The 22,519-nt window shown below is 45.7% G+C and overlaps 7 non-coding genes across 7 annotated transcripts; all 7 read left to right on the forward strand.

Annotated features, from left to right (window-relative positions):
- The first annotated feature begins 1,210 nt into the window (after positions 1-1,210).
- trnal-uag (transfer RNA leucine (anticodon UAG)) lies at positions 1,211-1,292 on the forward strand. The gene has a single exon. It is a non-coding gene; the product is annotated as a tRNA-Leu (tRNA).
- A 2,250-nt stretch (positions 1,293-3,542) lies between these two features.
- trnal-uag (transfer RNA leucine (anticodon UAG)) lies at positions 3,543-3,624 on the forward strand. Its single transcript has one exon. It is a non-coding gene; the product is annotated as a tRNA-Leu (tRNA).
- Positions 3,625-5,874: 2,250 nt separating this feature from the next.
- Positions 5,875-5,956, forward strand: trnal-uag (transfer RNA leucine (anticodon UAG)). Its single transcript has one exon. It is a non-coding gene; the product is annotated as a tRNA-Leu (tRNA).
- A 2,250-nt stretch (positions 5,957-8,206) lies between these two features.
- On the forward strand, positions 8,207-8,288 carry trnal-uag (transfer RNA leucine (anticodon UAG)). Its single transcript has one exon. It is a non-coding gene; the product is annotated as a tRNA-Leu (tRNA).
- A 2,250-nt stretch (positions 8,289-10,538) lies between these two features.
- trnal-uag (transfer RNA leucine (anticodon UAG)) lies at positions 10,539-10,620 on the forward strand. The gene has a single exon. It is a non-coding gene; the product is annotated as a tRNA-Leu (tRNA).
- A 2,250-nt stretch (positions 10,621-12,870) lies between these two features.
- trnal-uag (transfer RNA leucine (anticodon UAG)) lies at positions 12,871-12,952 on the forward strand. The gene has a single exon. It is a non-coding gene; the product is annotated as a tRNA-Leu (tRNA).
- A 7,387-nt stretch (positions 12,953-20,339) lies between these two features.
- On the forward strand, positions 20,340-20,421 carry trnal-uag (transfer RNA leucine (anticodon UAG)). The gene has a single exon. It is a non-coding gene; the product is annotated as a tRNA-Leu (tRNA).
- The last annotated feature ends 2,098 nt before the right edge of the window (positions 20,422-22,519 follow it).

Consider the following 22,519-nt stretch of genomic DNA (forward strand, 5'->3'; position numbering starts at 1 on the left):
AAGGTAAAATGGCTTCAACTTTCAGTGCTGGGTGCCACTGAGCGTCCGCAGAGGCGACTGCGGCTGGTTTTTGTAGTGTAGTGGTCATCACGTTCGCCTTACGCGCGAAAGGTCCCCAGTACGAAACTGGGCAGAAACTGCTTTGCTCTTCAACTGTAGCATTTAACATGAACAAAAACGGTGCTTTTTTGCTTGCTTTCCCATCTGCAAACTTGCCTTCGAATTTGCTTGAACAAATCTGCTCTCGTAGTGAAATGTAATGCAACTCCATTTAATTACTGTGCAAAGTATTGTAAATTTTTCTCCAACCTGGTTGTGATCATATGCCATTCTGTTTGAGAGCTCTTCACATCGAGAACAAAAAGCACTCAAGGGCAGTTAGCACCTCTTCCGGAGTGGGGGGTGGGGTGAGCTAATTACCTTTTGACTTCTGTTACTACGTTCAGAAACTGTCTTTTAGATTGATGTGAACAGAAACTGCATTTCTAATAAGCACCGTGGAATTTAGCATAATTTATTGAGTCGCTTCTCGTCGACTCAGTTGGTATCCATGTGGCTCATATCCAGGTGTGAACATCTCTGCAGCGAATTGCACGGTTAAGGCAAAAAGGCAAGGAAAGTGGCATCTCGAACCGGCTCCGAGGTCAGAGCATCCTCACAATGTGCTCTGTCGTTCTCGGATTGTAATGCTACCTCCGGTTTTAGGGTGGAGAACATTCTTTGGGACTCTTATTCTGCAAAACAGACACAGTGACTGAAACGATGCTGCGCGGTATGATGTGGAACACGGCCAGCTCAGCTTTGTGCATTTTCCCTGTAGTCCGGTGTGTTTCATGTTCCGTGCAAACGTGAAAGTCGTCCTGTTTCGAGCAATGGGCGAAATCATTTAGCAAAGCAAGAATCGAAATTGCATTAATGTCAAGCAGCTCATGGTTATTTGACCAAATCATAAGCGAACATATATTCTCACGCACTCACAGATACAATTGTAGCTGAAAAGAGTCTGAGAAGATAGACTCAACTTAGCATTGATACTTATCTGGATTGATGGGCTATCATTGTCTGCAGCGAAATTAATATTGTAGACGGGCACATCCCAGCAGTTGTGCGAGTCGGAGAGGGATCATGGAACCCTTTTCACGTGACTTTGCATCTGTTGTTATGCAGCATCACAATTGGAAGTGCAAGAAAATGGGGAGCGCGGACGGCTGGTAGTGTGGCCGAGCGGTCTAAGGCGCTGGATTTAGGCTCCAGTCTCGACAGAGGCGTGGGTTCGAATCCCACCGCTGCCATTTTCTGCTGATCGTTAAAATGCTGTTTCGACTCCTGCTGCATTTCTGTTTAAAACTGAAGAAACATGTGTGTGCTTCCCGGGCAATTAACTGTGGTGTGGGAAAGTGCCGACTTTTCCGGTGTCTATGCTGTCATGATCGTGCTCGCCTCCCGCGCGGAAAATCGCAAACAGCTCTGCTGTCCCAGACAAGTTGTGCGTTTACTGGAACCGAATGGAGGCTGTTATTTCATTGCTGCTGTGAAACAAAGTCCTGCGGTCGCTCGACTCGTCGTTATTTTGTTTTCTGAAATGGGAAAATCGTTCCAATGAATTGCGATGTCAAATGTTATTGAATTTCTCCCATTTCCTTCATTTCCGTCCTGGAGACATCGGAAGGGAAAGGTAATGTAATCGAGACTGTGATTGGTGAAATTCACTTTTTATGGCCCATTCTTATTGTGTTCTTTCTTTCTCTCTTTTCAGCATTGTCTGGGAAGTGGTGGTGCACTCAGGCTCCAGTATGTTTGAAAGAGCAGTTTGGAATTGCCCTGTTGTTAGTTGTGAGATTACTTTATGGCTCATGCCCCCGGCCTGTCTCACATTTAGCATTCATGCTCGCTGTGTCTGAAAACGCATTTGGTTTGCCAGTTTTGTTTGTGTTCCGTGTTAAATGCTTTCTGTTTTGCGATTCGCTCAATACATTACGAATTAACAGGGTTTCTGAGGTAACTTCCAGCTGCAAAACTCCTCAACTGAGAATCTGGGAAAATTTCCCGCAGTATGGTCAGTCGGAGCAAAAGTAAGGAAGTCGTTCGTTTCTGCAGTGTTTCACAATGCTACTTGTCCGGTGAGCAGTCGAACAGACGAAATGATACTGCCACAGACTGCGACGGCAAGCTCCCCTAAAAAGTAATCCTTTACAGCCGGTGTAAGCAACACAATGTTATTGGCGCACACCGCGTGGAAACAGATACTTCGGTGTATCTCGTCCATGCTCACCACATAGCCATGATTAAACAAGTCCCATGAAACAACGAGCTATTGGAAACAGAAAGGTGAAAGGTAAAATGGCTTCAACTTTCAGTGCTGGGTGCCACTGAGCGTCCGCAGAGGCGACTGCGGCTGGTTTTTGTAGTGTAGTGGTCATCACGTTCGCCTTACGCGCGAAAGGTCCCCAGTACGAAACTGGGCAGAAACTGCTTTGCTCTTCAACTGTAGCATTTAACATGAACAAAAACGGTGCTTTTTTGCTTGCTTTCCCATCTGCAAACCTGCCTTCGAATTTGCTTGAACAAATCTGCTCTCGTAGTGAAATGTAATGCAACTCCATTTAATTACTGTGCAAAGTATTGTAAATTTTTCTCCAACCTGGTTGTGATCATATGCCATTCTGTTTGAGAGCTCTTCACATCGAGAACAAAAAGCACTCAAGGGCAGTTAGCACCTCTTCCGGAGTGGGGGGTGGGGTGAGCTAATTACCTTTTGACTTCTGTTACTACGTTCAGAAACTGTCTTTTAGATTGATGTGAACAGAAACTGCATTTCTAATAAGCACCGTGGAATTTAGCATAATTTATTGAGTCGCTTCTCGTCGACTCAGTTGGTATCCATGTGGCTCATATCCAGGTGTGAACATCTCTGCAGCGAATTGCACGGTTAAGGCAAAAAGGCAAGGAAAGTGGCATCTCGAACCGGCTCCGAGGTCAGAGCATCCTCACAATGTGCTCTGTCGTTCTCGGATTGTAATGCTACCTCCGGTTTTAGGGTGGAGAACATTCTTTGGGACTCTTATTCTGCAAAACAGACACAGTGACTGAAACGATGCTGCGCGGTATGATGTGGAACACGGCCAGCTCAGCTTTGTGCATTTTCCCTGTAGTCCGGTGTGTTTCATGTTCCGTGCAAACGTGAAAGTCGTCCTGTTTCGAGCAATGGGCGAAATCATTTAGCAAAGCAAGAATCGAAATTGCATTAATGTCAAGCAGCTCATGGTTATTTGACCAAATCATAAGCGAACATATATTCTCACGCACTCACAGATACAATTGTAGCTGAAAAGAGTCTGAGAAGATAGACTCAACTTAGCATTGATACTTATCTGGATTGATGGGCTATCATTGTCTGCAGCGAAATTAATATTGTAGACGGGCACATCCCAGCAGTTGTGCGAGTCGGAGAGGGATCATGGAACCCTTTTCACGTGACTTTGCATCTGTTGTTATGCAGCATCACAATTGGAAGTGCAAGAAAATGGGGAGCGCGGACGGCTGGTAGTGTGGCCGAGCGGTCTAAGGCGCTGGATTTAGGCTCCAGTCTCGACAGAGGCGTGGGTTCGAATCCCACCGCTGCCATTTTCTGCTGATCGTTAAAATGCTGTTTCGACTCCTGCTGCATTTCTGTTTAAAACTGAAGAAACATGTGTGTGCTTCCCGGGCAATTAACTGTGGTGTGGGAAAGTGCCGACTTTTCCGGTGTCTGTGCTGTCATGATCGTGCTCGCCTCCCGCGCGGAAAATCGCAAACAGCTCTGCTGTCCCAGACAAGTTGTGCGTTTACTGGAACCGAATGGAGGCTGTTATTTCATTGCTGCTGTGAAACAAAGTCCTGCGGTCGCTCGACTCGTCGTTATTTTGTTTTCTGAAATGGGAAAATCGTTCCAATGAATTGCGATGTCAAATGTTATTGAATTTCTCCCATTTCCTTCATTTCCGTCCTGGAGACATCGGAAGGGAAAGGTAATGTAATCGAGACTGTGATTGGTGAAATTCACTTTTTATGGCCCATTCTTATTGTGTTCTTTCTTTCTCTCTTTTCAGCATTGTCTGGGAAGTGGTGGTGCACTCAGGCTCCAGTATGTTTGAAAGAGCAGTTTGGAATTGCCCTGTTGTTAGTTGTGAGATTACTTTATGGCTCATGCCCCCGGCCTGTCTCACATTTAGCATTCATGCTCGCTGTGTCTGAAAACGCATTTGGTTTGCCAGTTTTGTTTGTGTTCCGTGTTAAATGCTTTCTGTTTTGCGATTCGCTCAATACATTACGAATTAACAGGGTTTCTGAGGTAACTTCCAGCTGCAAAACTCCTCAACTGAGAATCTGGGAAAATTTCCCGCAGTATGGTCAGTCGGAGCAAAAGTAAGGAAGTCGTTCGTTTCTGCAGTGTTTCACAATGCTACTTGTCCGGTGAGCAGTCGAACAGACGAAATGATACTGCCACAGACTGCGACGGCAAGCTCCCCTAAAAAGTAATCCTTTACAGCCGGTGTAAGCAACACAATGTTATTGGCGCACACCGCGTGGAAACAGATACTTCGGTGTATCTCGTCCATGCTCACCACATAGCCATGATTAAACAAGTCCCATGAAACAACGAGCTATTGGAAACAGAAAGGTGAAAGGTAAAATGGCTTCAACTTTCAGTGCTGGGTGCCACTGAGCCTCCGCAGAGGCGACTGCGGCTGGTTTTTGTAGTGTAGTGGTCATCACGTTCGCCTTACGCGCGAAAGGTCCCCAGTACGAAACTGGGCAGAAACTGCTTTGCTCTTCAACTGTAGCATTTAACATGAACAAAAACGGTGCTTTCTTGCTTGCTTTCCCATCTGCAAACCTGCCTTCGAATTTGCTTGAACAAATCTGCTCTCGTAGTGAAATGTAATGCAACTCCATTTAATTACTGTGCAAAGTATTGTAAATTTTTCTCCAACCTGGTTGTGATCATATGCCATTCTGTTTGAGAGCTCTTCACATCGAGAACAAAAAGCACTCAAGGGCAGTTAGCACCTCTTCCGGAGTGGGGGGTGGGGTGAGCTAATTACCTTTTGACTTCTGTTACTACGTTCAGAAACTGTCTTTTAGATTGATGTGAACAGAAACTGCATTTCTAATAAGCACCGTGGAATTTAGCATAATTTATTGAGTCGCTTCTCGTCGACTCAGTTGGTATCCATGTGGCTCATATCCAGGTGTGAACATCTCTGCAGCGAATTGCACGGTTAAGGCAAAAAGGCAAGGAAAGTGGCATCTCGAACCGGCTCCGAGGTCAGAGCATCCTCACAATGTGCTCTGTCGTTCTCGGATTGTAATGCTACCTCCGGTTTTAGGGTGGAGAACATTCTTTGGGACTCTTATTCTGCAAAACAGACACAGTGACTGAAACGATGCTGCGCGGTATGATGTGGAACACGGCCAGCTCAGCTTTGTGCATTTTCCCTGTAGTCCGGTGTGTTTCATGTTCCGTGCAAACGTGAAAGTCGTCCTGTTTCGAGCAATGGGCGAAATCATTTAGCAAAGCAAGAATCGAAATTGCATTAATGTCAAGCAGCTCATGGTTATTTGACCAAATCATAAGCGAACATATATTCTCACGCACTCACAGATACAATTGTAGCTGAAAAGAGTCTGAGAAGATAGACTCAACTTAGCATTGATACTTATCTGGATTGATGGGCTATCATTGTCTGCAGCGAAATTAATATTGTAGACGGGCACATCCCAGCAGTTGTGCGAGTCGGAGAGGGATCATGGAACTCTTTTCACGTGACTTTGCATCTGTTGTTATGCAGCATCACAATTGGAAGTGCAAGAAAATGGGGAGCGCGGACGGTTGGTAGTGTGGCCGAGCGGTCTAAGGCGCTGGATTTAGGCTCCAGTCTCGACAGAGGCGTGGGTTCGAATCCCACCGCTGCCATTTTCTGCTGATCGTTAAAATGCTGTTTCGACTCCTGCTGCATTTCTGTTTAAAACTGAAGAAACATGTGTGTGCTTCCCGGGCAATTAACTGTGGTGTGGGAAAGTGCCGACTTTTCCGGTGTCTGTGCTGTCATGATCGTGCTCGCCTCCCGCGCGGAAAATCGCAAACAGCTCTGCTGTCCCAGACAAGTTGTGCGTTTACTGGAACCGAATGGAGGCTGTTATTTCATTGCTGCTGTGAAACAAAGTCCTGCGGTCGCTCGACTCGTCGTTATTTTGTTTTCTGAAATGGGAAAATCGTTCCAATGAATTGCGATGTCAAATGTTATTGAATTTCTCCCATTTCCTTCATTTCCGTCCTGGAGACATCGGAAGGGAAAGGTAATGTAATCGAGACTGTGATTGGTGAAATTCACTTTTTATGGCCCATTCTTATTGTGTTCTTTCTTTCTCTCTTTTCAGCATTGTCTGGGAAGTGGTGGTGCACTCAGGCTCCAGTATGTTTGAAAGAGCAGTTTGGAATTGCCCTGTTGTTAGTTGTGAGATTACTTTATGGCTCATGCCCCCGGCCTGTCTCACATTTAGCATTCATGCTCGCTGTGTCTGAAAACGCATTTGGTTTGCCAGTTTTGTTTGTGTTCCGTGTTAAATGCTTTCTGTTTTGCGATTCGCTCAATACATTACGAATTAACAGGGTTTCTGAGGTAACTTCCAGCTGCAAAACTCCTCAACTGAGAATCTGGGAAAATTTCCCGCAGTATGGTCAGTCGGAGCAAAAGTAAGGAAGTCGTTCGTTTCTGCAGTGTTTCACAATGCTACTTGTCCGGTGAGCAGTCGAACAGACGAAATGATACTGCCACAGACTGCGACGGCAAGCTCCCCTAAAAAGTAATCCTTTACAGCCGGTGTAAGCAACACAATGTTATTGGCGCACACCGCGTGGAAACAGATACTTCGGTGTATCTCGTCCATGCTCACCACATAGCCATGATTAAACAAGTCCCATGAAACAACGAGCTATTGGAAACAGAAAGGTGAAAGGTAAAATGGCTTCAACTTTCAGTGCTGGGTGCCACTGAGCGTCCGCAGAGGCGACTGCGGCTGGTTTTTGTAGTGTAGTGGTCATCACGTTCGCCTTACGCGCGAAAGGTCCCCAGTACGAAACTGGGCAGAAACTGCTTTGCTCTTCAACTGTAGCATTTAACATGAACAAAAACGGTGCTTTCTTGCTTGCTTTCCCATCTGCAAACCTGCCTTCGAATTTGCTTGAACAAATCTGCTCTCGTAGTGAAATGTAATGCAACTCCATTTAATTACTGTGCAAAGTATTGTAAATTTTTCTCCAACCTGGTTGTGATCATATGCCATTCTGTTTGAGAGCTCTTCACATCGAGAACAAAAAGCACTCAAGGGCAGTTAGCACCTCTTCCGGAGTGGGGGGTGGGGTGAGCTAATTACCTTTTGACTTCTGTTACTACGTTCAGAAACTGTCTTTTAGATTGATGTGAACAGAAACTGCATTTCTAATAAGCACCGTGGAATTTAGCATAATTTATTGAGTCGCTTCTCGTCGACTCAGTTGGTATCCATGTGGCTCATATCCAGGTGTGAACATCTCTGCAGCGAATTGCACGGTTAAGGCAAAAAGGCAAGGAAAGTGGCATCTCGAACCGGCTCCGAGGTCAGAGCATCCTCACAATGTGCTCTGTCGTTCTCGGATTGTAATGCTACCTCCGGTTTTAGGGTGGAGAACATTCTTTGGGACTCTTATTCTGCAAAACAGACACAGTGACTGAAACGATGCTGCGCGGTATGATGTGGAACACGGCCAGCTCAGCTTTGTGCATTTTCCCTGTAGTCCGGTGTGTTTCATGTTCCGTGCAAACGTGAAAGTCGTCCTGTTTCGAGCAATGGGCGAAATCATTTAGCAAAGCAAGAATCGAAATTGCATTAATGTCAAGCAGCTCATGGTTATTTGACCAAATCATAAGCGAACATATATTCTCACGCACTCACAGATACAATTGTAGCTGAAAAGAGTCTGAGAAGATAGACTCAACTTAGCATTGATACTTATCTGGATTGATGGGCTATCATTGTCTGCAGCGAAATTAATATTGTAGACGGGCACATCCCAGCAGTTGTGCGAGTCGGAGAGGGATCATGGAACTCTTTTCACGTGACTTTGCATCTGTTGTTATGCAGCATCACAATTGGAAGTGCAAGAAAATGGGGAGCGCGGACGGTTGGTAGTGTGGCCGAGCGGTCTAAGGCGCTGGATTTAGGCTCCAGTCTCGACAGAGGCGTGGGTTCGAATCCCACCGCTGCCATTTTCTGCTGATCGTTAAAATGCTGTTTCGACTCCTGCTGCATTTCTGTTTAAAACTGAAGAAACATGTGTGTGCTTCCCGGGCAATTAACTGTGGTGTGGGAAAGTGCCGACTTTTCCGGTGTCTGTGCTGTCATGATCGTGCTCGCCTCCCGCGCGGAAAATCGCAAACAGCTCTGCTGTCCCAGACAAGTTGTGCGTTTACTGGAACCGAATGGAGGCTGTTATTTCATTGCTGCTGTGAAACAAAGTCCTGCGGTCGCTCGACTCGTCGTTATTTTGTTTTCTGAAATGGGAAAATCGTTCCAATGAATTGCGATGTCAAATGTTATTGAATTTCTCCCATTTCCTTCATTTCCGTCCTGGAGACATCGGAAGGGAAAGGTAATGTAATCGAGACTGTGATTGGTGAAATTCACTTTTTATGGCCCATTCTTATTGTGTTCTTTCTTTCTCTCTTTTCAGCATTGTCTGGGAAGTGGTGGTGCACTCAGGCTCCAGTATGTTTGAAAGAGCAGTTTGGAATTGCCCTGTTGTTAGTTGTGAGATTACTTTATGGCTCATGCCCCCGGCCTGTCTCACATTTAGCATTCATGCTCGCTGTGTCTGAAAACGCATTTGGTTTGCCAGTTTTGTTTGTGTTCCGTGTTAAATGCTTTCTGTTTTGCGATTCGCTCAATACATTACGAATTAACAGGGTTTCTGAGGTAACTTCCAGCTGCAAAACTCCTCAACTGAGAATCTGGGAAAATTTCCCGCAGTATGGTCAGTCGGAGCAAAAGTAAGGAAGTCGTTCGTTTCTGCAGTGTTTCACAATGCTACTTGTCCGGTGAGCAGTCGAACAGACGAAATGATACTGCCACAGACTGCGACGGCAAGCTCCCCTAAAAAGTAATCCTTTACAGCCGGTGTAAGCAACACAATGTTATTGGCGCACACCGCGTGGAAACAGATACTTCGGTGTATCTCGTCCATGCTCACCACATAGCCATGATTAAACAAGTCCCATGAAACAACGAGCTATTGGAAACAGAAAGGTGAAAGGTAAAATGGCTTCAACTTTCAGTGCTGGGTGCCACTGAGCGTCCGCAGAGGCGACTGCGGCTGGTTTTTGTAGTGTAGTGGTCATCACGTTCGCCTTACGCGCGAAAGGTCCCCAGTACGAAACTGGGCAGAAACTGCTTTGCTCTTCAACTGTAGCATTTAACATGAACAAAAACGGTGCTTTCTTGCTTGCTTTCCCATCTGCAAACCTGCCTTCGAATTTGCTTGAACAAATCTGCTCTCGTAGTGAAATGTAATGCAACTCCATTTAATTACTGTGCAAAGTATTGTAAATTTTTCTCCAACCTGGTTGTGATCATATGCCATTCTGTTTGAGAGCTCTTCACATCGAGAACAAAAAGCACTCAAGGGCAGTTAGCACCTCTTCCGGAGTGGGGGGTGGGGTGAGCTAATTACCTTTTGACTTCTGTTACTACGTTCAGAAACTGTCTTTTAGATTGATGTGAACAGAAACTGCATTTCTAATAAGCACCGTGGAATTTAGCATAATTTATTGAGTCGCTTCTCGTCGACTCAGTTGGTATCCATGTGGCTCATATCCAGGTGTGAACATCTCTGCAGCGAATTGCACGGTTAAGGCAAAAAGGCAAGGAAAGTGGCATCTCGAACCGGCTCCGAGGTCAGAGCATCCTCACAATGTGCTCTGTCGTTCTCGGATTGTAATGCTACCTCCGGTTTTAGGGTGGAGAACATTCTTTGGGACTCTTATTCTGCAAAACAGACACAGTGACTGAAACGATGCTGCGCGGTATGATGTGGAACACGGCCAGCTCAGCTTTGTGCATTTTCCCTGTAGTCCGGTGTGTTTCATGTTCCGTGCAAACGTGAAAGTCGTCCTGTTTCGAGCAATGGGCGAAATCATTTAGCAAAGCAAGAATCGAAATTGCATTAATGTCAAGCAGCTCATGGTTATTTGACCAAATCATAAGCGAACATATATTCTCACGCACTCACAGATACAATTGTAGCTGAAAAGAGTCTGAGAAGATAGACTCAACTTAGCATTGATACTTATCTGGATTGATGGGCTATCATTGTCTGCAGCGAAATTAATATTGTAGACGGGCACATCCCAGCAGTTGTGCGAGTCGGAGAGGGATCATGGAACTCTTTTCACGTGACTTTGCATCTGTTGTTATGCAGCATCACAATTGGAAGTGCAAGAAAATGGGGAGCGCGGACGGTTGGTAGTGTGGCCGAGCGGTCTAAGGCGCTGGATTTAGGCTCCAGTCTCGACAGAGGCGTGGGTTCGAATCCCACCGCTGCCATTTTCTGCTGATCGTTAAAATGCTGTTTCGACTCCTGCTGCATTTCTGTTTAAAACTGAAGAAACATGTGTGTGCTTCCCGGGCAATTAACTGTGGTGTGGGAAAGTGCCGACTTTTCCGGTGTCTGTGCTGTCATGATCGTGCTCGCCTCCCGCGCGGAAAATCGCAAACAGCTCTGCTGTCCCAGACAAGTTGTGCGTTTACTGGAACCGAATGGAGGCTGTTATTTCATTGCTGCTGTGAAACAAAGTCCTGCGGTCGCTCGACTCGTCGTTATTTTGTTTTCTGAAATGGGAAAATCGTTCCAATGAATTGCGATGTCAAATGTTATTGAATTTCTCCCATTTCCTTCATTTCCGTCCTGGAGACATCGGAAGGGAAAGGTAATGTAATCGAGACTGTGATTGGTGAAATTCACTTTTTATGGCCCATTCTTATTGTGTTCTTTCTTTCTCTCTTTTCAGCATTGTCTGGGAAGTGGTGGTGCACTCAGGCTCCAGTATGTTTGAAAGAGCAGTTTGGAATTGCCCTGTTGTTAGTTGTGAGATTACTTTATGGCTCATGCCCCCGGCCTGTCTCACATTTAGCATTCATGCTCGCTGTGTCTGAAAACGCATTTGGTTTGCCAGTTTTGTTTGTGTTCCGTGTTAAATGCTTTCTGTTTTGCGATTCGCTCAATACATTACGAATTAACAGGGTTTCTGAGGTAACTTCCAGCTGCAAAACTCCTCAACTGAGAATCTGGGAAAATTTCCCGCAGTATGGTCAGTCGGAGCAAAAGTAAGGAAGTCGTTCGTTTCTGCAGTGTTTCACAATGCTACTTGTCCGGTGAGCAGTCGAACAGACGAAATGATACTGCCACAGACTGCGACGGCAAGCTCCCCTAAAAAGTAATCCTTTACAGCCGGTGTAAGCAACACAATGTTATTGGCGCACACCGCGTGGAAACAGATACTTCGGTGTATCTCGTCCATGCTCACCACATAGCCATGATTAAACAAGTCCCATGAAACAACGAGCTATTGGAAACAGAAAGGTGAAAGGTAAAATGGCTTCAACTTTCAGTGCTGGGTGCCACTGAGCGTCCGCAGAGGCGACTGCGGCTGGTTTTTGTAGTGTAGTGGTCATCACGTTCGCCTTACGCGCGAAAGGTCCCCAGTACGAAACTGGGCAGAAACTGCTTTGCTCTTCAACTGTAGCATTTAACATGAACAAAAACGGTGCTTTCTTGCTTGCTTTCCCATCTGCAAACCTGCCTTCGAATTTGCTTGAACAAATCTGCTCTCGTAGTGAAATGTAATGCAACTCCATTTAATTACTGTGCAAAGTATTGTAAATTTTTCTCCAACCTGGTTGTGATCATATGCCATTCTGTTTGAGAGCTCTTCACATCGAGAACAAAAAGCACTCAAGGGCAGTTAGCACCTCTTCCGGAGTGGGGGGTGGGGTGAGCTAATTACCTTTTGACTTCTGTTACTACGTTCAGAAACTGTCTTTTAGATTGATGTGAACAGAAACTGCATTTCTAATAAGCACCGTGGAATTTAGCATAATTTATTGAGTCGCTTCTCGTCGACTCAGTTGGTATCCATGTGGCTCATATCCAGGTGTGAACATCTCTGCAGCGAATTGCACGGTTAAGGCAAAAAGGCAAGGAAAGTGGCATCTCGAACCGGCTCCGAGGTCAGAGCATCCTCACAATGTGCTCTGTCGTTCTCGGATTGTAATGCTACCTCCGGTTTTAGGGTGGAGAACATTCTTTGGGACTCTTATTCTGCAAAACAGACACAGTGACTGAAACGATGCTGCGCGGTATGATGTGGAACACGGCCAGCTCAGCTTTGTGCATTTTCCCTGTAGTCCGGTGTGTTTCATGTTCCGTGCAAACGTGAAAGTCGTCCTGTTTCGAGCAATGGGCGAAATCATTTAGCAAAGCAAGAATCGAAAGTGCATTAATGTCAAGCAGCTCATGGTTATTTGACCAAATCATAAGCGAACATATATTCTCACGCACTCACAGATACAATTGTAGCTGAAAAGAGTCTGAGAAGATAGACTCAACTTAGCATTGATACTTATCTGGATTGATGGGCTATCATTGTCTGCAGCGAAATTAATATTGTAGACGGGCACATCCCAGCAGTTGTGCGAGTCGGAGAGGGATCATGGAACTCTTTTCACGTGACTTTGCATCTGTTGTTATGCAGCATCACAATTGGAAGTGCAAGAAAATGGGGAGCGCGGACGGTTGGTAGTGTGGCCGAGCGGTCTAAGGCGCTGGATTTAGGCTCCAGTCTCGACAGAGGCGTGGGTTCGAATCCCACCGCTGCCATTTTCTGCTGATCGTTAAAATGCTGTTTCGACTCCTGCTGCATTTCTGTTTAAAACTGAAGAAACATGTGTGTGCTTCCCGGGCAATTAACTGTGGTGTGGGAAAGTGCCGACTTTTCCGGTGTCTGTGCTGTCATGATCGTGCTCGCCTCCCGCGCGGAAAATCGCAAACAGCTCTGCTGTCCCAGACAAGTTGTGCGTTTACTGGAACCGAATGGAGGCTGTTATTTCATTGCTGCTGTGAAACAAAGTCCTGCGGTCGCTCGACTCGTCGTTATTTTGTTTTCTGAAATGGGAAAATCGTTCCAATGAATTGCGATGTCAAATGTTATTGAATTTCTCCCATTTCCTTCATTTCCGTCCTGGAGACATCGGAAGGGAAAGGTAATGTAATCGAGACTGTGATTGGTGAAATTCACTTTTTATGGCCCATTCTTATTGTGTTCTTTCTTTCTCTCTTTTCAGCATTGTCTGGGAAGTGGTGGTGCACTCAGGCTCCAGTATGTTTGAAAGAGCAGTTTGGAATTGCCCTGTTGTTAGTTGTGAGATTACTTTATGGCTCATGCCCCCGGCCTGTCTCACATTTAGCATTCATGCTCGCTGTGTCTGAAAACGCATTTGGTTTGCCAGTTTTGTTTGTGTTCCGTGTTAAATGCTTTCTGTTTTGCGATTCGCTCAATACATTACGAATTAACAGGGTTTCTGAGGTAACTTTCAGCTGCAAAACTCCTCAACTGAGAATCTGGGAAAATTTCCCGCAGTATGGTCAGTCGGAGCAAAAGTAAGGAAGTCGTTCGTTTCTGCAGTGTTTCACAATGCTACTTGTCCGGTGAGCAGTCGAACAGACGAAATGATACTGCCACAGACTGCGACGGCAAGCTCCCCTAAAAAGTAATCCTTTACAGCCGGTGTAAGCAACACAATGTTATTGGCGCACACCGCGTGGAAACAGATACTTCGGTGTATCTCGTCCATGCTCACCACATAGCCATGATTAAACAAGTCCCATTAAACAACGAGCTATTGGAAACAGAAAGGTGAAAGGTAAAATGGCTTCAACTTTCAGTGCTGGGTGCCACTGAGCGTCCGCAGAGGCGACTGCGGCTGGTTTTTGTAGTGTAGTGGTCATCACGTTCGCCTTACGCGCGAAAGGTCCCCAGTACGAAACTGGGCAGACTCTGCTTTGCTCTTCAACTGCAGCATTTAACATGAACTAAAACGGTGCTTTCTTGCTTGCTTTCCCATCTGCAAACCTGCCTTCGAATTAGCTTGAACAAATCTGCTCTCGTAGTGAAATGTAATGCAACTCCATTTAATTACTGTGCAAAGTATTGTAAATTTTTCTCCAACCTGGTTGTGATCATATGCCATTCTGTTTGAGAGTGTAGTTACCGCCTTCTGATCCTTCCACGAAAAGCAGTACCGCATTGGCATTCCTTGCGCTGGCGGCCCGTTTCCAAGACAGGGAAGAAGCTGATGCGCTGGTGTCACAGCGCACCACGGATTCCTGAACTAATCGGTCTGTCAAATGTACCCCCAAAGTCGTCTATTAAGGACATCATTTGGAAGCTGTCTGTCGTTATTCAACGTGCGAGAGTTGTCACCAGAGGTCCTGAATCATGTTTTGGAGCAGTTCGCACGTTAGTGGCTCATTCAATCAGCAACAGCAATGAAAGAAATCACACTCTCAGGGGAACCTCTGCACCTGTGCTTTCATAGCGTCGCTAGTATTAAGGTGCGCCCCGAGATCTAAGCCACGTTGGAACTCAAACGGAGGAATCGACAGCGAGGCTACAGAATGACATTGCATCCATTTGGTTTTCTTTAAATCACTGACGAGCAGGAAAATGTAAACGGGGAGGGCGAGTGGGGAAGTGAGGCAGTTTCAGCTCTGTTGAAATTCCTTCTTTGTGATTCACTCAGCAACCAGAGACGTGTGAAGGTGACTCAGACGTGAGAGCTCTTCACATCGAGAACAAAAAGCACTCAAGGGCAGTTAGCACCTCTTCCGGAGTGGGGGGTGGGGTGAGCTAATTACCTTTTGACTTCTGTTACTACGTTCAGAAACTGTCTTTTAGATTGATGTGAACAGAAACTGCATTTCTAATAAGCACCGTGGAATTTAGCATAATTTATTGAGTCGCTTCTCGTCGACTCAGTTGGTATCCATGTGGCTCATATCCAGGTGTGAACATCTCTGCAGCGAATTGCACGGTTAAGGCAAAAAGGCAAGGAAAGTGGCATCTCGAACCGGCTCCGAGGTCAGAGCATCCTCACAATGTGCTCTGTCGTTCTCGGATTGTAATGCTACCTCCGGTTTTAGGGTGGAGAACATTCTTTGGGACTCTTATTCTGCAAAACAGACACAGTGACTGAAACGATGCTGCGCGGTATGATGTGGAACACGGCCAGCTCAGCTTTGTGCATTTCCCCTGTAGTCCGGTGTGTTTCGTGTTCCGTGTAAACGTGAAAGTCGTCCTGCTTCGAGCAATGGGCGAAATCATTTAGCAAAGCAAGAATCGAAATTGCAGTAATGTCAAGCAGCTCATGGTAATTTGACCAAATCATAACCGATCATATGTTCTCACGCACTCACAGATACAATTGTAGCTGAAAAGAGTCTGCGAAGATAGACTCAGCCTACCATTGATTTTTGTCTGGATTGAAGGGCTATCATTATCTGCTGCGAAATTGACATTGCAGACGGGCACATCGCAGCAGCCTTGCCAGTCGGAGAGGTATCATGGAACCCTTTTCATGTGACTTTGCATCTGTCGTTATGCAGGAGCACAATTGGAAATGCAAGAAAATGGGGCGCGCGGCCGGCTGTTAGTGTGGCCGAGTGGTCGATGGCGCTCGATCCAGTTTCCACTCTCGAAAGGGGCGTGGGTTCGAGTCTCACCACTGCCATCTCTGCTGATCAACTCCAACGCTGCAGCTCGTTAAAATGCTGTTTCTGTCCCCACGGTATATTGATGTTGAAAACAAAAGAAAAATGGGTTTGCTTCCCAGGGAATTAAATGTTGTGTGGGATCGTGCCAAATATTTCAAAGTGTCTCTGCAGTTATGATAGTGTTCGCCTCCCGCGCGGAAAATCGCAAACAGCTCTGCCCTTCCAGGCAAGTTGAGCTTTCACTGGAACCGAATGGAGACTGTTATTTCATCGCTGTTGTGAAACAAAGTCCTGCGGTGACTCGACTCGTCGTTATCTGGCTAATGGGAAAATCGTTCCAATGAATTTCGATGTCATATGTTATTGAATTTCTCCCATTTCCTTCATTTCCGTCCTGGAGACATCGGAAGGGAAAGGTAATCTAATCGAGACTGTGATTGGTGAAATTCAGTTTTTATGGCCCATTCTTATTATGTTCTTTCTTTCTCTCATTTCAGCATTGTCTGGGAGGTGGTGGTGCACTCAGGCTCCAATATGTTTGAAAGAGTAGTTTGGAATTGCCCTGTTGTTAGTTGCGAGATTAGTTTATGGCTCATGCCCCCGGACTGTCTCACATTTATCATTCATGCATCTCTGTGTCTGAAAATACATTTGGTTTGCCAGTTTTGTTTGTGTTCCGTGTTAAATGCTTTCTGTTTTGCGATTCGCTCAATACATTACGAATTAACAGGGTTTCTGAGGTAACTTCCAGCTGCAAAACTCCTCAACTGAGAATCTGGGAAAATTTCCCGGAGTATGGTCAGTCGGAGCAAAAGTAAGGAAGTCGTTCGTTTCTGCAGTGTTTCACAATACTACCTTTCCCGTGAGCAGTCGAACAGACTAAATGATTGTGCCACAGACTGCGACGGCAAACTCCGCGAAAAAGTAATCCTTTACAGCCGGTGTAAGCAACACAACGTTATTGGGGTACACCGAGTGGAAACAAATACTTCGGTGTATCTCGTCCATGCTCACCACATAGCCAAAATTAAACAAGTCCCATTAAACAACGAGCTATTGGAAACAGAAAGGTGAAAGGTAGAACGGCTTCACCTTTCAGTGCTGGATGACACTGAGCCACAGCCGGGGTGGCTGCGACTTGTTTTTGTAGTGTAGTGGTCATCTAGTTCACCTAACACGCAATAGGTCCCCAGTTCGAAATTGGGCAGAAACTGCTTTGTTCTTCAACTGCAGACTTTTACATGAACAAGAACGGAGCTTTCTTGCTTGCTTTCCCATCTGCAAACCTGCCTTCGAATTTGCTTGAACAAATCTGCTCTCGTCGTGAAATGTAATGTAATGCAATTCCATTTAATTACTGTGCAAAGCATTGTAAAGTTTTTCTCCAACCTGGTTCTGATCATATGCCATTCTGTTTGAGAGTGTAGTTACCGCCTTCTGATCCTTCCACGAAAAGCAGTACCGCATTGGCATTCCTTGCGCAGGCGGCTCGGTTCAAAGACAGGAAAGAAGCTGATGTGCTGGTGTCACAGCGCACCACGGATTCCTGAACTTGTCTGTCTGTCAAATGTAGCCCAAAGTCGTCTCTGAAAGCCCTCATTTGGAAGCTGTCTGTCGTTATTCAACGTGCGAGAATTGGCACCAGAGGTCCTGAATCATGTTTTGGACCGGTTCGCACGTTAGTCGCACATTCAACCAGCAACAGCAATGAAAGAAATTACACTTTCAGAGGAACCTTTGAACTTGCGCTTTCGTAGCGTCGCTTGTATAAAGGTGCGCCCCGAGATCTAAGTCGTGTTGGAACTGAAACGGAGGAATCGACAGAGAGGCTACAGAATGACATCGAACCCATTTGGTTTTCTTTAAATCACTGACGAGCAGGAAAATGTAAACGGGAGGGCGAGTGGGGAAGTGAGGCAGTTGCAGCTCTGGTGAAATTCCTTCGGTGTGATTCACTCAGCAACCAGAGACGTGAAGGTGACTCAGGCGTGAGAGCTCTTCACATCGAGAACAAAAAGCACTCAAGGGCAGTTAGCACCTCTTCTGGAGTGGGGGTGGGGTGAGGTAATTAGCTTTTGACTTCTGTTACTATGTCACCACATAGCCAAAAGTAAACAAATCCCATTCCCCAGTATTTGGCCCCAATCCCTCTAAACCGTTTCTAACCAGAAACTCTTCCGGTTACCTTTGCAATTTTCTGACTGTAATAGCCTCCTCCACGTCCTCTGGTAGCTCAATCCATACACGCACAATCCTTTGTGTGAGAAATGTGCCTCAGTTCCTTTGTCAATTTCAGCCCACTCACCTTAAACCTATGTTTTCGAGTTTTCAACTCTCTCCAGCTAGGGCAATACACGTAAATACTCTGTTTACAACCTTTCCATAAGATCATATCTCAGCCGTTACGCTGCAGGGAAAGTAGTCCCAAACTATTCCACCTTGCCCTACTGTCCAAACATTGACGACATCCTTGTCTATATTTTGTCATCAATTTCAGGTGTCTTTTTTTTAACGTTTTCAAGATGTCAATTCCACTGGACAACAATGAGCTGTTGGAAACAGAAAGGTGAAACGTGGAATGGCTTCAACTTTCAGTGCTGGATGCCACTGAGCCACAAGACGTGCGGCTGCGGCTTGTTTCTGTAGTGTTGTGGTCATCACGTTCGCCTAACGCGCGAAAGGACCCCAGTTCGATGCGTTGAAGGTTTTGTGGGAGAATACAAACATTGAATTGGTTAGAAAAGGAAGATGCGAAGTGGATATTAGTCATAGATCGTAGAACAATACAGCGCAGTACAGGCCCTCCGGACCTCGATGTTGGTCCGACGTGTCGTACCAATCTGAAGCCCATCTAACCTATGCTATTTCATGCACTTCCATATGCTTGTCCAATGACGACGTAAATGTACTTAAAGTTGGCGAATCTACTACCGTTGGAGGCAAAGCATTCCATAACCTTAGTTCTCTATGATTAAAGAAACTACCTCTGACATCTGTCCTATATCTATCATCCCTCAATTTAAAGCTATGTCCCCTCTTGCTCGCCGTCATCATACTTGGAAAAAAGGCTCTCCCTGTCCACCCTATCTAACCTTTCTGATTATTTTATATGTTTCTATTATGTCACCTCTGACCCTTCTTCTCAGCAATTAGAACAGCCTCAAGTCTCTCAGCCTTTCCTTGCAAGGGCTACCCTCCATACAAGGCAACATTTGAGTAAATCTCCTCTGCAGCCTTTCCAAAGCTTCCACATTCTCTTATAATGCGGTGACTAGAACTGTACACAATACTCCTAGTGCGGCCGCAGCAGAGTGTTGTACAGGGGTAGCATAACCTCATGGTTCTGGAATTCGATCCCTCTATTAATAAAAGCTATAACACTGTCTGCGTTCTTAACAACCCTCTCAACCTGGGTGGCAACTTTCAAGGATCTGTGTGCCTGAACATTTCCCATCAACTACCACCCTCTGTCTTCTTTCAGCAAGCCAATTATTGATTCAAACTGCTATATCTCCCACAATCCCATTCCTCCGCATTTTGTGCAATAGCCTACGGTGGGGAACCTGATCGAACACCTTGCTGAAATCCAAAATGCACCACATTTACCAGTTTGCTTTCATCTACCTGTCTGGCCACCTTCTCAAGAATACCTCGTCCTTGTGAACCTCAATCACATCTAGTTTAGTAGCTTGTACCTCTGTATTCTCCTCGACAACACTGTAGTTTTCTAGAGTGAATACTGTTGAAAAATATTCATTTAGTGCTTCCCCTATTTCCTCAGACTCCACACACAACTTCTCACTACTATCCTTGATTGGCTCTAATCTTGCTCTCTTTATCCTTTTATTCCTTAAATACCTATAAAAAGCCTTTGGGCTTATCCTGATCCTATCCGCCAACAACTTCTCATGTCTCCTCCTGGCTCTTCTGAGCTCTCTCTTTAGGTCTTTCCCTGCCTACCTTGTCACCCTCAAGTGCCCTAACTGAGCCTTCACATTTCATCCTAACATAAGCCTTCTTCTTCCTCTTGACCAGAAATTCCAATCCCTTCATAAACCACGGCTCCCGCGCACTTCAGCTTCCTTCCTGCCTGACAGGTACATACCTATCTCGGACACTCAGGAGCATTTCCCCTGAAAGTCGTCCTGTTTCGAGCAATGGGCGAAATCATTTAGCAAAGCAAGAATCGAAAGTGCATTAATGTCAAGCAGCTCATGGTTATTTGACCAAATCATAAGCGAACATATATTCTCACGCACTCACAGATACAATTGTAGCTGAAAAGAGTCTGAGAAGATAGACTCAACTTAGCATTGATACTTATCTGGATTGATGGGCTATCATTGTCTGCAGCGAAATTAATATTGTAGACGGGCACATCCCAGCAGTTGTGCGAGTCGGAGAGGGATCATGGAACTCTTTTCACGTGACTTTGCATCTGTTGTTATGCAGCATCACAATTGGAAGTGCAAGAAAATGGGGAGCGCGGACGGTTGGTAGTGTGGCCGAGCGGTCTAAGGCGCTGGATTTAGGCTCCAGTCTCGACAGAGGCGTGGGTTCGAATCCCACCGCTGCCATTTTCTGCTGATCGTTAAAATGCTGTTTCGACTCCTGCTGCATTTCTGTTTAAAACTGAAGAAACATGTGTGTGCTTCCCGGGCAATTAACTGTGGTGTGGGAAAGTGCCGACTTTTCCGGTGTCTGTGCTGTCATGATCGTGCTCGCCTCCCGCGCGGAAAATCGCAAACAGCTCTGCTGTCCCAGACAAGTTGTGCGTTTACTGGAACCGAATGGAGGCTGTTATTTCATTGCTGCTGTGAAACAAAGTCCTGCGGTCGCTCGACTCGTCGTTATTTTGTTTTCTGAAATGGGAAAATCGTTCCAATGAATTGCGATGTCAAATGTTATTGAATTTCTCCCATTTCCTTCATTTCCGTCCTGGAGACATCGGAAGGGAAAGGTAATGTAATCGAGACTGTGATTGGTGAAATTCACTTTTTATGGCCCATTCTTATTGTGTTCTTTCTTTCTCTCTTTTCAGCATTGTCTGGGAAGTGGTGGTGCACTCAGGCTCCAGTATGTTTGAAAGAGCAGTTTGGAATTGCCCTGTTGTTAGTTGTGAGATTACTTTATGGCTCATGCCCCCGGCCTGTCTCACATTTAGCATTCATGCTCGCTGTGTCTGAAAACGCATTTGGTTTGCCAGTTTTGTTTGTGTTCCGTGTTAAATGCTTTCTGTTTTGCGATTCGCTCAATACATTACGAATTAACAGGGTTTCTGAGGTAACTTTCAGCTGCAAAACTCCTCAACTGAGAATCTGGGAAAATTTCCCGCAGTATGGTCAGTCGGAGCAAAAGTAAGGAAGTCGTTCGTTTCTGCAGTGTTTCACAATGCTACTTGTCCGGTGAGCAGTCGAACAGACGAAATGATACTGCCACAGACTGCGACGGCAAGCTCCCCTAAAAAGTAATCCTTTACAGCCGGTGTAAGCAACACAATGTTATTGGCGCACACCGCGTGGAAACAGATACTTCGGTGTATCTCGTCCATGCTCACCACATAGCCATGATTAAACAAGTCCCATTAAACAACGAGCTATTGGAAACAGAAAGGTGAAAGGTAAAATGGCTTCAACTTTCAGTGCTGGGTGCCACTGAGCGTCCGCAGAGGCGACTGCGGCTGGTTTTTGTAGTGTAGTGGTCATCACGTTCGCCTTACGCGCGAAAGGTCCCCAGTACGAAACTGGGCAGACTCTGCTTTGCTCTTCAACTGCAGCATTTAACATGAACTAAAACGGTGCTTTCTTGCTTGCTTTCCCATCTGCAAACCTGCCTTCGAATTAGCTTGAACAAATCTGCTCTCGTAGTGAAATGTAATGCAACTCCATTTAATTACTGTGCAAAGTATTGTAAATTTTTCTCCAACCTGGTTGTGATCATATGCCATTCTGTTTGAGAGTGTAGTTACCGCCTTCTGATCCTTCCACGAAAAGCAGTACCGCATTGGCATTCCTTGCGCTGGCGGCCCGTTTCCAAGACAGGGAAGAAGCTGATGCGCTGGTGTCACAGCGCACCACGGATTCCTGAACTAATCGGTCTGTCAAATGTACCCCCAAAGTCGTCTATTAAGGACATCATTTGGAAGCTGTCTGTCGTTATTCAACGTGCGAGAGTTGTCACCAGAGGTCCTGAATCATGTTTTGGAGCAGTTCGCACGTTAGTGGCTCATTCAATCAGCAACAGCAATGAAAGAAATCACACTCTCAGGGGAACCTCTGCACCTGTGCTTTCATAGCGTCGCTAGTATTAAGGTGCGCCCCGAGATCTAAGCCACGTTGGAACTCAAACGGAGGAATCGACAGCGAGGCTACAGAATGACATTGCATCCATTTGGTTTTCTTTAAATCACTGACGAGCAGGAAAATGTAAACGGGGAGGGCGAGTGGGGAAGTGAGGCAGTTTCAGCTCTGTTGAAATTCCTTCTTTGTGATTCACTCAGCAACCAGAGACGTGTGAAGGTGACTCAGACGTGAGAGCTCTTCACATCGAGAACAAAAAGCACTCAAGGGCAGTTAGCACCTCTTCCGGAGTGGGGGGTGGGGTGAGCTAATTACCTTTTGACTTCTGTTACTACGTTCAGAAACTGTCTTTTAGATTGATGTGAACAGAAACTGC

This window comes from Chiloscyllium plagiosum, unplaced genomic scaffold, assembly GCF_037043375.1.
Source record: "Chiloscyllium plagiosum isolate Xiang-an unplaced genomic scaffold, Cpla_swu_hap1 HiC_scaffold_111, whole genome shotgun sequence".
Lineage (NCBI taxonomy): Eukaryota > Metazoa > Chordata > Chondrichthyes > Orectolobiformes > Hemiscylliidae > Chiloscyllium > Chiloscyllium plagiosum.